The sequence below is a fragment of the Bufo bufo genome, chromosome 6 (genome assembly GCF_905171765.1).
Source record: "Bufo bufo chromosome 6, aBufBuf1.1, whole genome shotgun sequence".
In the NCBI taxonomy this organism is placed as follows: Eukaryota; Metazoa; Chordata; class Amphibia; order Anura; family Bufonidae; genus Bufo; species Bufo bufo.
In genome coordinates this window covers 316,819,749-316,835,463 of record NC_053394.1, presented here as the reverse complement: position 1 = coordinate 316,835,463, position 15,715 = coordinate 316,819,749, and the positions used below count along the sequence as shown (strand labels likewise).

The 15,715-nt window shown below is 40.2% G+C and overlaps 1 protein-coding gene across 1 annotated transcript in view; it reads right to left on the bottom strand.

Annotated features, from left to right (window-relative positions):
- WNK4 (WNK lysine deficient protein kinase 4) overlaps positions 1–15,715 on the bottom strand; it is a 143,443-nt gene that overhangs the window by 108,012 nt on the left and 19,716 nt on the right. The window lies entirely within an intron of this gene.

The following is a 15,715-nucleotide window of genomic DNA, read 5'->3' as shown; positions in this document are numbered from 1 at the left end:
TTATGTATTAGTGCATGTATATCTATATCTATATCTACATCTATCTACTCTATTTTTTGGACTATTAGACGCAATGTTTCTCCTCAATCTTGTGCTGTCATCATCTTATGCGTCTAATAGTCCAAAAGCTGGCATTAGAAGCAGGCCCTGGCAGTGCACTTGTAAGGACACATCATTTTACACATAGATTTCAGTAAAGTGCGACTGTTTAGTGTACAAATAATACACACATTGGTACACACAACAAATGTGTGCGGCGTCTGCCCTGCCAGGACCTTTGTAGCCGCCCTCCCTCTAAGCTTCACAAGAAAGATCCATGCCAGAAACTTCAGACTCCTACTGACTATGCGTCTGAGCCAGCAAGGTTGTCCCTGATAATGATACTGCTCTGTGGCTGGCATAGTATATGGTATATATATATATATATATATATAAATGATATTCTGTTATATGACTAAACAGTGTTGCCTCATGGGCCCGGCTGTTGTGCTTTTCACTCCAACCATATTGTGATAGACTTATCGAAATTATGACTGGAGATTTGACTCGAGATCCAAGATAAATCCTTCTAAGCTGACTCCCCCTACACATGGCGGATTTTTTCAATTACTCATTTTCCTGTCATATTTATTGCCTTATGTCTATAGAATACCATTAACTACTCAGAACACAACATTAGCAATATTAATTATTAAACTACACAGACAATATCTGTGAGATTCTGACCTTCAGCATACATAACTGGAGGGGTCAACAGGCTTAGCTAAAAACTGAGCCTAAAGGCTATTGGTTTCACATGCTACCTGCCTCTATCACTATGGCAGCTTAAAACTCTTTAAGCCCTAGACCACCAGGGAAGCAGTCATTAACCACTTTGCAACCTTAGGCAGTTACAGATGTTGGTATCAACTTCTTCACTACCCTAGATCAACAGGGCTGTTACCCTTAACGCTTTAACAAATTCAAATACCCCTTTACAACACAGACCACCAAGGAAATGTGGGTAGCCGAACTTTGCACCTGGGTCCATGCAAAATCCCACACTGTCAGTGCAAATGGCCTTTTCCCTACAATACTGCCCTGCGTTTCCACCTAAGTATTTCATATCAGCAATAATGAAAATCAAATGCAACAGTAATAACCCATATGGTTGTCATCCAAAGACAAACTATTTGTTTCACAACATGTGTTGCCTGAATAACATGTCCCCGTATGTAGTAATGAGATCCAGCTACACGCAAGGTCCGTCAATGTCATTGAGAGGAAAAGGTTACATCCGTACATTTGTAGTACTAATCTTAATGGAACCAGCTGCCCCTCTGAAGCGGCTGATAACAGAGAACAATCATTTGTATTTGCACAACAATACAGTATGAAATATCCCACAGTATGCCAGGTTTTGAGAGCAGATAAGTGCTAAAGTATCCTAGTTTCCTCATGTTTTCAATTGTCTATGTCGATTGTCTCTACATCCATTATCTTCTGGTCTGGTCAAGTTTTCTTGCAGTTCAGGTTTTGAAGAATCAGCATTTCTGGTACAGAATAATCACCTTGTTTAATGAAATGTTAATAGAATTTTAAACACATTTGATAGAAAAGTTGCAATACCGATGATGGACATAAAACTTATGAGAGCTGTCCATTGATACTTATGCTGTCCAACATACAGGACATGGCAGAACATATATTTCTTACATGTTCTGCAATGGGAGCAGTCACTAGATTTACAACAGAGTGGATCTTCTATGCGTCCAGTATGACGAGGCAAGCCTGTATAATAACTCTACAGATTGGGGAAGTTACCTGTGATGAGGTCAAACACATACGTCACATCACTCATTCCATATCTGTCCTTATTTACCGTTCAGGCCTTAAAGCATATTTACCTTTCTAATGTTCTTTTCTGGACTTTTGTAATTTTCCATCCCATCTCCTCTTGGTGTAATGAGTGTTGGCTCCATCATAAATTAAGAAGCATCCTAACACCTCAGCCCTGCTTAGTCCAGAGTAGCCAAGTGCTCAGCCAGCCTGCTCGCTTGGTACAGTATATCCAGGAAATATGGTTTGGGAAGCAGTCCAGTAAGGCTGCGTAAACGTGTAGTCATCCAGTCTCTTCTATGTGCAGACTGGGAAGATCTTCAGCCTCTGAAGCATCAAACATGTTCCAGCGCTTAGTTTCAGGACACCTGTTGGTATTCTGTGTGTGCAGGAATAATCACAGAGGACACCCTGGTTCTATTTCATGGAAAGTAACCGGACACATCCAGAGGCGTAGCTTGAAGTCACTGGGACCAGATTCAAATATAACACTGTACCCTGCCCACTTGCTAACGTTGCGCCATGCCGATGTATACCATCGCTTCATTGCAGCATCCATATACACTACAAAAGTGATATGGTTATTTCTCTGGTCAGTTTTGCAATCAAACATTATTGCATCTCCACAAAGAACATGCTGCATGTGGATGTTCCTTAAGAGTCCCCAGTGTGGCTTAGTGGTAGGTTCTAGGACCTTCCCAAAATCTATGTCTGATATGCATGTAACTAAATAAAAAGATGTTAAAAACCTGAATTTTCCTAAAGATTTTTAGAGCAACTGTATGATTACACACCAGAAAATGAATTTCATTAGTGACTCTTACTGCTGTCAGCATCAGGTGCATAAATACAGACATAGCATTTGCTATGGCGCCCAGAGGATAGAAGGGCCCAATCAGGGTCGAGAACATTGTACCTTTTCGTGGGGAATGACAATATGGTGGATTTTTGCTATAATGTTTTTTTCATATATATCGTGCTTACAAATACTTTTATTTATTGCTACTTAAAGGGAACCCGTCATCAACTTTATGCTGCCCATACTAACGGCAGCATAAAGTAGAGACAGGCGAGTTGATTTCAGAGGTCTGTCATTTATAAGTTAAAAGTAAGTGGTTGCCAAGAACCAACATCCCAATCATGGCAGACTAGGCCTGGAAAAGAGTCACGGCCACCTGAGAAGAGTCATGGTTATTCATGAATTCCTGCTGTCCTGCCCATCTGCTGATGACTGACAGGATTCTACCTAGTTTTCTCCCTTTCTCTCTAGGAGACAACTGCCAATCATCAGCAGATGGGTGAGAGAGCAGGAGATTATGGATAACCAGGACTCTTGGTAGATTTGACTCTTTTCAAGGCCTGGGCTGCAATGATTATAAAGCTGGTTCTCAGCAACCACTTACTTTTAGCCCGTGAATGACACACCGCTGACATCAGCATTTCTGTCACTATTTTATGCTGTCCTCAGTGAGGTCCGCATACAGTTGATGACAGGTTCCCTTTAAGCTGGTTTTAAAATTTGTATTACACTAGGTGGTGGGGGGCCCCATCGTTTTTTGCTATGGGGCCCTTTGAATCATAGTTACGCCCCTTGACTCAGCATTGATGTTTTTGTTCTCTGTGCACATAATGCTATTACAGGAGGATCATGTAAAAAATAAATAAAAGCTGGATTTTCTATCCAGGAGCCGCACACATAACCTGTTTAATAAAGCTGGGTCCCACTAGGCACGTTTTAAACCTTCGACCTTCGCTACTCCAATTTATCCTTGACATGAATGGTTCTCTGTGCGAGAAGGAGCTGATTAGTCCATTCATATTCACAGATTTTTTACTAAGCAATTAACTAAGCCACACAAGACCCCCTGCTGTCCCCGTATAGGGAATTTAACCCATCAGCAGCCAAATGCCATTCAGTTTACACAAGCTAAGTTCTTGTGGACAGCGAGGCATGGAAAACTGAAAAGTTTTAGTTGAATTCATGGTCTTCATCCTTGGCTTATTCATGATTGAGCCTTCCTCACTGTTGGAGCTTCTTGGTTACGCCTACAGGCTAGAGATCAATAGACTGTGTTACAGACACTCACAAAGACACATTCATCACTATACGCCGTATCGGTTCTTTATGATACTCTATACACTTTTACATTTCACATGCAGAACTGTAAAGCACCAATTTCAATTTAGGCTTCATCATCTCTGTGAATACTGAACCTCTTATCTGCTCCATTATTTGGGCTTACAAATGAATCATAAATTTTGCATTAAAATAACGTTTTGTACAGTAAAGACCAGCGGTGTCCAATCTGTGGACATGTGGCTCTTGCAAAACTTCAACTCCCAGTTTCCTTACAACTAAAGTTTTGTAGTTTGGCAGCAGCTACAGGGTCACAGATTGAACACCTTGGCTTACATTTACTAATGTGAGTGCACCTAGATTTAGGCATAATTTGGTGTCACTCCTAGCTTGACAAAGGCTATAGGTTGCCAGGAATGGACCATGATTTCATGGGCAAGGGGCGTTGCCTAATTTGCAACCATTTGTGCCACAAATCTGATGTAAAATCCTGTCCCAAAATAAGCCCAACCAATAGTTGGAATGAAGGGAGACAAAAGTGTCTATTCCTGCACCACAGTTATCATCCAGCCTGAGCCTCCGTGATAATTCTGGTGCTGGTCTAGACAGCAGCACATTTATTAAGACAGGCGGTCTTTATTTACACGTCGGTCTTAATAGTGTCTGTGCTGCTAGAGGAAGAGGCAAAGTTATGTGGAGACGCAGCCCCCTACATAACTTTCTCGCTTCCTCCAGCAGGACATGCAAAAATCTACGTCACGCGTAGATCTAAGTCATTTTGTACTTCAAAAAGTGGCGTACAAAATGAAGACTGAGACGGGCCCTTTATAGACCTGTCGGGCTATCAGTTGCTAAATGGCCACTTCTAAGTTTACACCATCTATACAATTTGTAAATCTACCAAGTTATTTTTGATTATTTATTTCTGACGATTCATTAAGCCCAAAATTTCATCGGAAGCCAATTAATCAGTAACCCGAGGAAAACATATAAACTCCATGTAGATATCGCCTTTGATCAGATTTAAACCCATCACCCCAGTGGTTTAGGTCCACCATGTTGCTCCTATATGTAGACTTTGTCAGCACATAACTATATATAAATACTGTATTACTAATTCCTTAAAGCGTAAAAACATTTTTTACTTTTAATTATATCAGTAGTTACATACAGGCAATCTGGACTCGCATAATGTGTAACGTGAGCCAAGCACAAACCAGGTTTTACTGCCATTTTATGTCACAGTATCTGATTTCTATCTTGCACCTTCAGGCTAAATGAACATGTTACAGTCTTTTGCAAGTATTTTACTTTTATGTGTATTAAGGGAAAACAAGAACAATTTGATATCTAAAGGTAACCATGGCGACTAAAACCCCTGAGCCTTGCTAAACCACAGCCTGCTTTAACATGTTTTTGACTAAACCTTGAAATCAAATATATTTTTAATGAAAAACCTCCATACTGCCAACTTCTTGAGTGTTGGAAAGCAAATTTACGTGTCATTTATTGGCATAAACCTATATCCATTCCACACCTTGGACTAAAATCTGGCTTCCAAGTCTGATCAACTTCCATTGGAAACTTAACTTCCATTGGAAAGTAAACAAAAATATTCCAGTTCCTCGAGACTATAATTGGAAGTTAGATGAAGCTGATGACAAGGCCCCTTCATTCCAAAAAGGGGTTATCATGAAGAAACAATGCCTACCTGTTCCTGACAACAGGAATGAGCACTAGTTGAGGATACCGGATACATAAAAAATCTCATATATACACAGTATGAAGGCAGTCCACCTATTTCCCGATGTCCGCTGTTGGCATGATGGATTTTAATATGTTTGATTCTTTGCCCGAAGTATTTGACAAAGACTCATTCCCTTTTCCTAAAGGATTTGCCCGATCAAAAAAGTAAATAGGCAAACAGGATGGGGGGTTGCAAAAATAAATAAAGAGTCATTCACCTTATGAAAGTTCTGTTGTTTTAGCTCTTGTCCCCATTTCTGGTTCCCATTGAACAGAAAGTCCTGAAGTGCCGTTCTTATTAAAGGGAATCTGTCAACAGGATCTTGGATTATTATCTGCTGTTATACATGAGTAGTCCTGCTGATAAGGAGTCCAGATGACTACTGCTGAGGCTAGTGATTGGCTGGAGTGGTCTCATGAATGTGAATGGCACGTTATCACTTTTAGTGCTGGAGAATGGCAGACCATTCATAAGGTGAATGACTATTTATTTATTTTTTTTTAAGACATCCCTGGCACTAATTTTACCTTTTTGGTCAGACAACCCCTTTAAGACTGATTGGGCCCTATGTATAGTCAGAGGCAGCTGTATGTATGCCCATGTTATACCTTAGTGAATAGCTATATCAACTCATTGGCTGTGAATAGCTTCTATCACAAGAATTACACTTTTCTCTGTGATGTGAATGAGGACTCATGCACATGACTGTATCTGTTTTGTGGTCCGTCGATCGCGGATCCGCAAAATACAGATGCTGTCTGTGATGCATCCACCTTTTCTTGGGACCAATTGACTTCAACAGGTTTGCGGTCCACATTTTGCAGACAAGTATAGGACATGTTCTATCCTTTTGCAGAACGGACACATGCATGCGGAAATCACACAGATCATCTGTGTGGTTGTCACATCTGTGTGTCCTTTCCCCAAAAGGATAGAATATGTCCGCAAAATCTGGACCACAGACCCATTGAAAACAATAGGTCCCCAAATAAAATGTGGACGGCACATGGAACGCATCCGTATTTTGTGGATTTGCTGAGAGGCCTGAGTCAGTAGATCCTACGCTTGTTTAACAAACTTCTTCTGGACGCGCAGATTCCTGCACTTTGCTTACTCTTTCTATGGGCACCAGTCCAAGAAATGTGACAGTTTATGGACAGCAAGATGCTATATGTTAAGTTGTAATAACAATACCAGACATTCTCGTGCTGTGCAGTAAATACAGCATTATTTCATACTTCATTCTTTAAATGGAACAACGTGTTTCCTTAACATAAGCATCCTCCACCATACAGGGTCAATGGATCTACTGTGTATAGCGAAACAAAAGCACCTCCATATTTATACAGTACTGTGCAAATGGTTTAGACGGGTGTAGAAAAATTATACTTAGTCATTATGCAATACCATCAGGGAGGCATTTATTCTGAAGCAGGACAAAGACATACAGCCAATGTCATTAACAACTATCTTAAGCCTAAAGAAAAACCAGGAGCCCTGGAAGTGAATATATGGTCCCCACAGAACCCTGGTCTCAGCATCACAGAGTCTTTCTGAGATTACATGAAGAGACAGAAGGATTTGAGCAAGCCTACATCCACAAAAGATCTGTTCCTTTAAAAACTGTGTGGAAGTGTACCTAGAAGAATTGATGCTCTATTGAAGGTCAAGGGTGGTCAAATATCGATTTGATTTAGATTTCTCTTTTGTTCATTTACTTTGCATTGTGTTAATTGATACAAACTATTAACACTTCTATCTTTGAAAGCATTGTTACTTTGTAGCATATGTACAGTACATATATTTATCTCACCCTATCTACTTTATAATACAGTTTAGCCTCTCATTTCAAGTCTTTGTTATTATATATTTTTTTCTTATACGGCCATATAGAAAATACATTACTGAAGTGTAGACATAAAGATCCAGGATACACCCACAGATACTGTATGCTGTTATAGTCAAGAATCCCATACAAAACCATTCCAGCTGTGGCAAACAGTTATAATTTTCCATTATCGATTTTTGGCTTCTGAGCAGGTCTGATGACGTTTGAGCTTTCCTGATCACTAGGGGGAAAAAAGGTAAATGCCTACCAATATACTGTATAACAGTATAAGGCTTCACACATATATGCATACTCTGGCTTTGTACAAATTCCAGGTAATACGGTAGCATTATAATTCTATAGGGCTTTACAATACCTCCGATTACATATTGAGGCATACACAGGATGCTCCATCAGACACCATATTAGTAAGCTATTCTCCCTTAGAAACAGCGCTCATAGAGTTTTGTATACTAGGATAGGTCATCAATATCTGATCTCCCAGCACCCCGCCGATCAACTGTTTGTATAGGCAACGGCACTCCGGTGCTGCGGTTTCCTCACAGCATACCAAGTAGAGCACCGAACACTGTATACTGGCTGTGCTTGGTATTGCAGGCCAGGCCCATTTACTTGAAAGGGAATGAGCTGCAAATAGGCCACGTGACCAATGAATGTGGTGTCGTTAGCCTAAGAAGATTCCGCAACACTCACCTGAGTGCCACAGCCTTTCCAGACAGCCGACTGGCAGGGGTGCCAGGAGTCAGACCCCCACAGATCTGATATTGATAGCCTATCCTGAGGATAAGCCATCCATACTGAACTCTTGGAGAAAAAAATGTAAGAGAATGAAAGAGCAAGAAGCAGGTGACTCAAGTGTGTTAAATTGCTTTAAGTTATGTGAAGGAGCTTTTATTTTAGATTTAATAGGTCTAAAACATTTTCTACATCCTCTGGAACCTTCTTGCCAGATATCTGTCACAGGTGAGAAATTGGATTACAGATCATTACAAGTGACGAGAAGACAATTATATAATGGTGAATGGCATTAGTGCAATAGGAAACCTGGTCTGCTGGAGATACGTTCTTATATATCTCACTGCAGCTGTCAAGGACCACATGGACGGTGTCACCCCTGCTTCCTGCATATACACACACTAAGAATAACTGATACATTAAACAGACTTCAATGATTGGCAATAACTTAGCTATCTGAAACCGTCAGCCAGCAGAAGTGTAATACTGACAGGGAGAAGTTTATAGACACACAAAGCACAGAGCCAGGGATTAGCTAACCAAAATGTGAAGAATTTTCTTAAATGTACTTGGAATAATTGAACCAGCGCAGAACTGTGAGCTCTTTTGACAAAAAAGTTATGAAATAAAAAACATTCAGACATGAAGTATTAAGAGATGAGAAGAAGAACTTATTTCTGGGCACACAAGTTCTCCTCCTCCTCCCACTCTATCCATGGTTGCAATCTATCCTTGTCTTCCAGAAGAGTGTTTCTCAATTACAAGTCTCAAGTGCCTAACAGGTCATCAGGATTTCCTCCAGGATTGCCACGGGTTTCTCTAATAAGATATCCTTGAAGGCCATGGACACAGTCAGGGCCATTTTTAAATTATTGTATTTTATTCATTTTGGTCTAAAAATTTTTTTTTTTCAATTCATCTTTATTGAAAAGTTTCAACACTTTTTGTGATACATTTGTTTAAAAATAAAAATTTTTTGCAGACTATCCCTTCTGAGTTCTGTCAGCTGACTGCTTATGTAAAGCCTTATCACTGATCTCCTGACGTAATAAATACCAATTATAGCTAAAGTATTATCAAACTGATAAGAATATAAGTGTTTAAGGTGTCCATAGCCTTTAAAGGAAATGTGTCATCAGAAAATGACCTATTGTTTAAATCATGTTTTTATGTTAACATATTTTTAAAGGATGTTTGGTGATTTTTATTTTTCATTTTCCATGTCAATATCTATATTAAAAAGGGACATAAAATCCTGCAGTTTTCACACTGACCACTAAGCCTAATGATAGTGCCACTTCTTGGTCTGTATAGATCACTTTTCATCATTATTATTAAAGGCAGAATTTAAATGACAGATATCACCTCTATACGTAGATAACACAGAATCCACCATTCACGATAGGCGATATATCACATCTTACCTACTCTCTCCTGACCTCTGGACAGGTCACAGAGCATGCCTAGAAAGCTCTCCCATAGAAGTCAATGAGGTCCCCTCCTGACCATTGTGTCTATGACTCATGGTGGCTGCTGTAAAGTGTATTTCTACATACTGTTAAGAACAGCTCAGGCAAGATGGCTGCCCCCATAATCATTTAATCAAGGAATAGAATAAAAAAAAATCTGCAATCTAGAAACAGATTAGAAAAAAAAAGGATATGTGTTGCCATCTGGTTTTAAGTGGCAGAAAAAAAATTCTGTGACACATTCCCTTTAAGTCATTACCCAATATTCTAGAGTCATAAACAATATTCTAGAAGATCCCTGACGAAAGAGCCCGATTGGCTCAGAAACGCGTCGGATATTTTTTGTCCCCTGAAGGCATCCATACAGAGTGCGGTGACGTCACACGCCGAAATTCCCGGACTTCAAACTGGTGGTTCCCTCGCACTAGTGATTTGCTGCCAGCCGGAGCATCACTCACGCTAGAAGGTTGAAACAGAAGCCATCCGGACACCAGCTTCCCTGCAATAACAAGGAGGATCTTCCACGCATAGATCGCTCTTCTATAAGGTACCAATCCACACAACCTTATATTTGTGTCTCTAAACCCTTGACTACACCGTTATCAGCGCAGGTTCCCACTCTGGTTGTTTCAAAAACCAGACTCCCTTTATATACGTGTGTTCAGAATTTACCAGTCCAAGCAGCAGACTGTGTTTGGGGACCTAGCAGCGATTCCCCTATAGGTGAGGAGTGTCAAGTGGCCACGGTAGCGCGAGTGGGCAGATACATTTTATACATATTCTAGAAGACACTCCAGATATATAGCCATAAAACTGGATGTAAGGCCTTGTTTCACACATTTTCACCCATAATGCTGCTCTGTGTATGTGGTTCTACACAGGGAACAAGGAATAAAAGTGTGGGCTTTCAAATAACATAACCTGATTTAATATTTCTTGGTTTATAATTTGTTGAGAGTATTTTTTCATAAACCATGTGGAAGTGATAATTGGATATTTTACACTTTATTCTTTTCTAATTCAGCCTCACCTGGGTGGAAGAGTTGTGATGATGAGTTCTCAGAAGGTGGGCAGTCAGTGGATAACTAGAGCACAAAAACATACTTCCATGAAACTCTGTTGTTTCCACGGTATGTTCTCTATAAATGCAAAAAGCTAGGTAGACCAGTGGTTTATACATGCCTTCTAACACAGTATTTCTCAACAATTCTAAACAAGGTACCCTTAAAAGGGTGGACCCATCTCACACATTGGCGGCATATCCTAGCAACTTGTCACCAATGTCAGAAGGTATTCCACATTTAAGATATTGATCACCTAGCCTCTGTATAGGTGATCAATATCAGATTGATGAGGGTCCTGCAGCTGGCACCCCCACCAACTAGCTGTTTTTGGCAACACAGCTGATAGGTAGGGGTGGTGGGTGTTGATCCCTCACTGATCTGATATAGATGACCAATCTGGATGACAGGTCATCAATATCTAAAATAATCATAGGAATAATCATAGGCTTGTGCACAAGAAGGCATTGTGAGTACACCCTAGAGGCACAGCATGCAGTCCCTAGGGTACACATGCTAAACATTGAGAGTCAACATTTTAGACTCTGTATATCTACTGAATGTTACATACTAAAATGACTCAACGGGGCAAATATTTAAGCCACATCATGACTATATGCTTGAATGTGATGATCCTTTTGAAGGGAGTTGCCTTATCAGCATTATTCTGTAATATATAGCTACTACCCAAATTCTTTCATTTTCAATAATATGCCTAATATCGGTAATAATGGAGGAAACACTCTGCAACTGCTTTGCCTCAACTCTTGAATCAATACAGACACTATTTTCTTGTGAAAAAAGTCAACTTGGAAAGTATATCCAAAATGAATGTCATAATAAAAGCAGTTTTCTTTTGAGAGGTGAAAATGGTAGCGGAAGACATCAGAGCAAATAATGGGGCTGCCCTGACATTCGGAGGGATATTCCCCATTTGCTTGCATGAGCAATGACAATGAAATTTGCAAACTTGCCAACTGCTTCCTGTAAAAATAAAACAGACACTTTCTGGCGGCTCGAAAAACAGCCTTTATAACTGTGTTACAAAAGTCTGAAACTTCTCCATAAACTGCTTGGAATCAGAACACTGACGTTCGAGTTTACAAGAACAATGTTGATTACAAGGACGCTGCCATTTCAAGCCACAAATGTCCATTTTAACTGTACTTCTTTAAAACCAAAAATTTTCACACCCTCTCACTTTTTTCACATTTTTCGATCCCGCGGCTTTGTGCTAAAATAAGAAATTTTTTAATGTTTTCTCCCATCAATCTCCCATTGTTATAGCTGTGGCCTGTGTCTGTTGCTGCCCTGCTACTTCTATTAGGAACATTATTCATTGAACTTGCCATCACCACCACTCCCTTCCTCTCCTTGATCTGTGTGTAGTTGCACAGTTGCTTCTAATTGTTAATCAGCTTCTATAAATGCTGGGCTGCCCTCTCACTCCTGGCCTGAGCTTAGCTTCCTAGTTTACTAGTTTACCAGTGAAGGTGTGCCGTTCTGATTGTTCTACCTGTGTACCTACCTTCTGCCTGTTAACTGACTCTGCCACCTGTCCTGATCATAGGCTGTCTACTGTACTGATCCTTTGCCACCTGCCCTGATCTCAGATTATCTTCACGGAATCTCACAAACTCTTCCTGCCCTGACCTCTGCCTATTTACCAACTACAAGTATTAACTGACCCCTTGTTGCTTTGCACATGACTTGAGAATCAGTTGCCAACACCAGGACTATTCCAAAAAGGAGAAGCCTCGTGGGTCCCCTGCAGTGAAGACCAAATCCCATGCGGAACATGATTTGAAAAGACACACTCCTGTCTATTTAAGGTCTCAAGGATGACAATGCATATCAGAGCAAAAACCAAGCCATGAGGCGGGAAGAACGGCCTGTAGAGCTCAGAGACATGAAAGCATAGAGGCACAGATCTGGTGAAGGGTACAAAAATATTGTGCTGCACTGAAAGTTCACTCTTTAATTCTTATATGGATGATGTCTGGACAGCCAGGACTCTTTCCAGAGCTGGCTGCCCCACCAAACTAAGTAATCATTGGAGAAGGAAATTGGAATGAGAGGTGACCAAGAATCAAATGGTCATTCTGGCTGAGTTTCAAAGATCTTTTGTGCAGGTGGGAGAAATTTCCAGAAGGACAACCATCCCTAGAGAACTCCACCAATCTGGGCTTTATGGGAGAGTGGCCAGAAAGAAGCCTCTCCTCAGTAAAAGACAAGTGAAAGCCCATCTAGAGTTTGCAAAAAAAAAAAAAAAAAAAACACTAAAGGACTCTCAGATTGTAAGAAACAAGATTCACTGGTCTGGAGAAACCAAAATTGGCCTTAATGTTATGTCTGGAGGAAATCAGGCACTGCTCATTACCTGCCCAATACTATCCCTACATCGAAGCATGGTGGCAACATCATGCTGTGGGGGGTGTTTTTCAGTGGCTGTGACAGGGAGACTGTTCAGGTTTGAGGGAAAGCTGTAATGAGCAAAGTACAGAGATTTTCTTAATAAAAACTTTATCTACAGTGCTCTGGACCTCAGACTGGGCCGAAGGTTCACCTTTCATCAAGACAATGAACCCAAGCACACAGCCAAGACAACAAAGGAGTAGCTCAGGGACAGCTCTGTAAATGTTTTTGTGCGGCCCAGCTAGAGCCCTGACTTAAACCCAATCAAATATCTCCAGCAATACCTTAAAATGGCTTTTCACTGATATCCCCATCAAATCTGACAAAGCTGGAGAGGATTGGCAGAGAAAAATGGCCGAAAATCCCCAAATACAGGAGTGCAAACCTTGCAGCATCATATCCAAGAAGATTGGAGTTTGTGATCGCTGCCAAAAGTGCTTCAACTAAATACTGATTAAGGCCTCATTCATACATCCGTGTCTGTGATGACATCAGTAATAACATGGTCAACGGTTCATCCATGAAGATGTATGTGAAGATCCATGTTTGGTCCATGAGCCCATTTTTGCCCTATATGTGTCATATGCATTCCATGGACAACGTTCAGCTGAAAATTAATTTCAAGAGCATTTCCTAGCAACAATTCATGAAACATTTACAAAACACTGATGCTATCTGTGTTGTGTCTTTGTTTTTTCATGGATTCATAGACTATAATGGGCATGAGGGATGTGTAAACAAGAACCAAAATAGGCAATGCTTCCATGGTGTAACCCCAGACCCCCGGACAGCAGTAATACACACATTAAAATCAATTGGTATGTGTGCTGTCCGTGGAAAACAAGGAAAACACACGTCCATGATTCACTGACATCTGAATAAGGTCTAAAGGGTCTGAATACTTATGTCAATGCAATATTTTAGTTTTTTTCTTTTCAATTAATTTGCAAAGATTTCGTACATTCAATTTCTCATTATAGGGTATTGAGTGCAGAATGATAGGGGAAAACTTGAATTGTTTTTTTATTTTAGCACAATGCCACAACATAAGAAAATGTGAAAAAAGTGAAAGGGTCTGAAGACTTTCCGAATGCATTGTTCATAAAGCCTAGTGCATCTTTGATATGAAAGGGAACGTCTGCTTGGACAATGCCTTTTAATTCTTCAGATAATACGCTGATGACAGCCTTCCTCAAAAACTGTAATCTGTGGAGAAGCTCAACAGCAAGTGTTCAGTTTCCTACAAGGCCACCAAAGGGGAAACAAAGCATGACGCCATTTTCATTTCCACGAGGATGTACTGGGTCCTCCCTAGATGGCTTTCATAGCTGTTCTCTGGTATGGCTAATTGATGAGGGCCCTGAACAAGGTTTTCTATAACAGACAGCCCATTTAAGAAACTACAACATGTAGGCGCTTATTATAAAATAACATGCAGATTCTACTGTGAAATACAAGGTATTAAACAACTGCAAACTTATTAACGCCTGCGCCCACCTTCACAATCCAGTTGTGATGTCTTTATGCATTTAAAAGGAAAAACAAATAAATATTTGCCATTAGTCTTGATTAAAAATATCCTCTTAAGAGGTATGCATCGCCATGGTAACAGACAACAAACAAACGCTGTGTAGTCTGATTTTGCAGCATTGCTCTCTTATATCTGTCCCCTATTTTTTGCTAACATATTTGGTAGGGGGAGCAGATTTTTCTTTTTATCAAGATTTCTTTTTTGATTTTTCATAGACTAGAACAATAATAAAACTTATAAAAACTTATTGGTATAGCAGAAAGTAGCCATATATATCTTTAGCAATTCACATATGAATGTAACCACTTTTTTCCGACATCTATTGAGCCTGGCAGGGTATTCTTTCAGCTGCTATTGACAGAAGAATACATTTCATGCTATTTAGCATATGTCTCTCCGAGTGCCACTTCAGAGGCTCAATTAGTGGATGCATTCATAATCACAAATTTATTCTTATTAGGCTATAGAAGTCTTTACAGTATTTGGTCCTGATCTGACAAGAGTTAAGGCTGTATTACGCAGCCCAATGTGGCAGAAGATTGTCGGGAAGGAAGCCTGCTTGCTAGTGGAGGAGACCGCTGCTATAACATGCAGCAATCTCCTCCGCAGCATGGGGAGGAGCGATCGCTATACCATCTCTCCTTCCCATGCTGTATAGTGGTTTGCTGCCGGCAGATCGTGATCAGACACCACGATCTTATGCCCACAAATGATAATTTTTTAACATATCAAAAGATTTGGATTGTCCAATATATGAGGCAATCAGCGGCAGTAAAACACTGCAAGATGATAGCTAACGAGTGTTCCTACGAATGCTCGTTAGCGATCAACTGCTGAAAAATTTGTGAAGAAATATACACCAATTTTTGGAGTATTTTAAGTGTACCTCCACTTCAGGTTTTGTCTCACAATCACGGATGGAAATCACTGGTGAAACACTGACTATGTAAAAATGGTCCTACAATATTTTTTGGTAATGAAACACAAAAAAAATTCTAGGACAACCAAGTTGA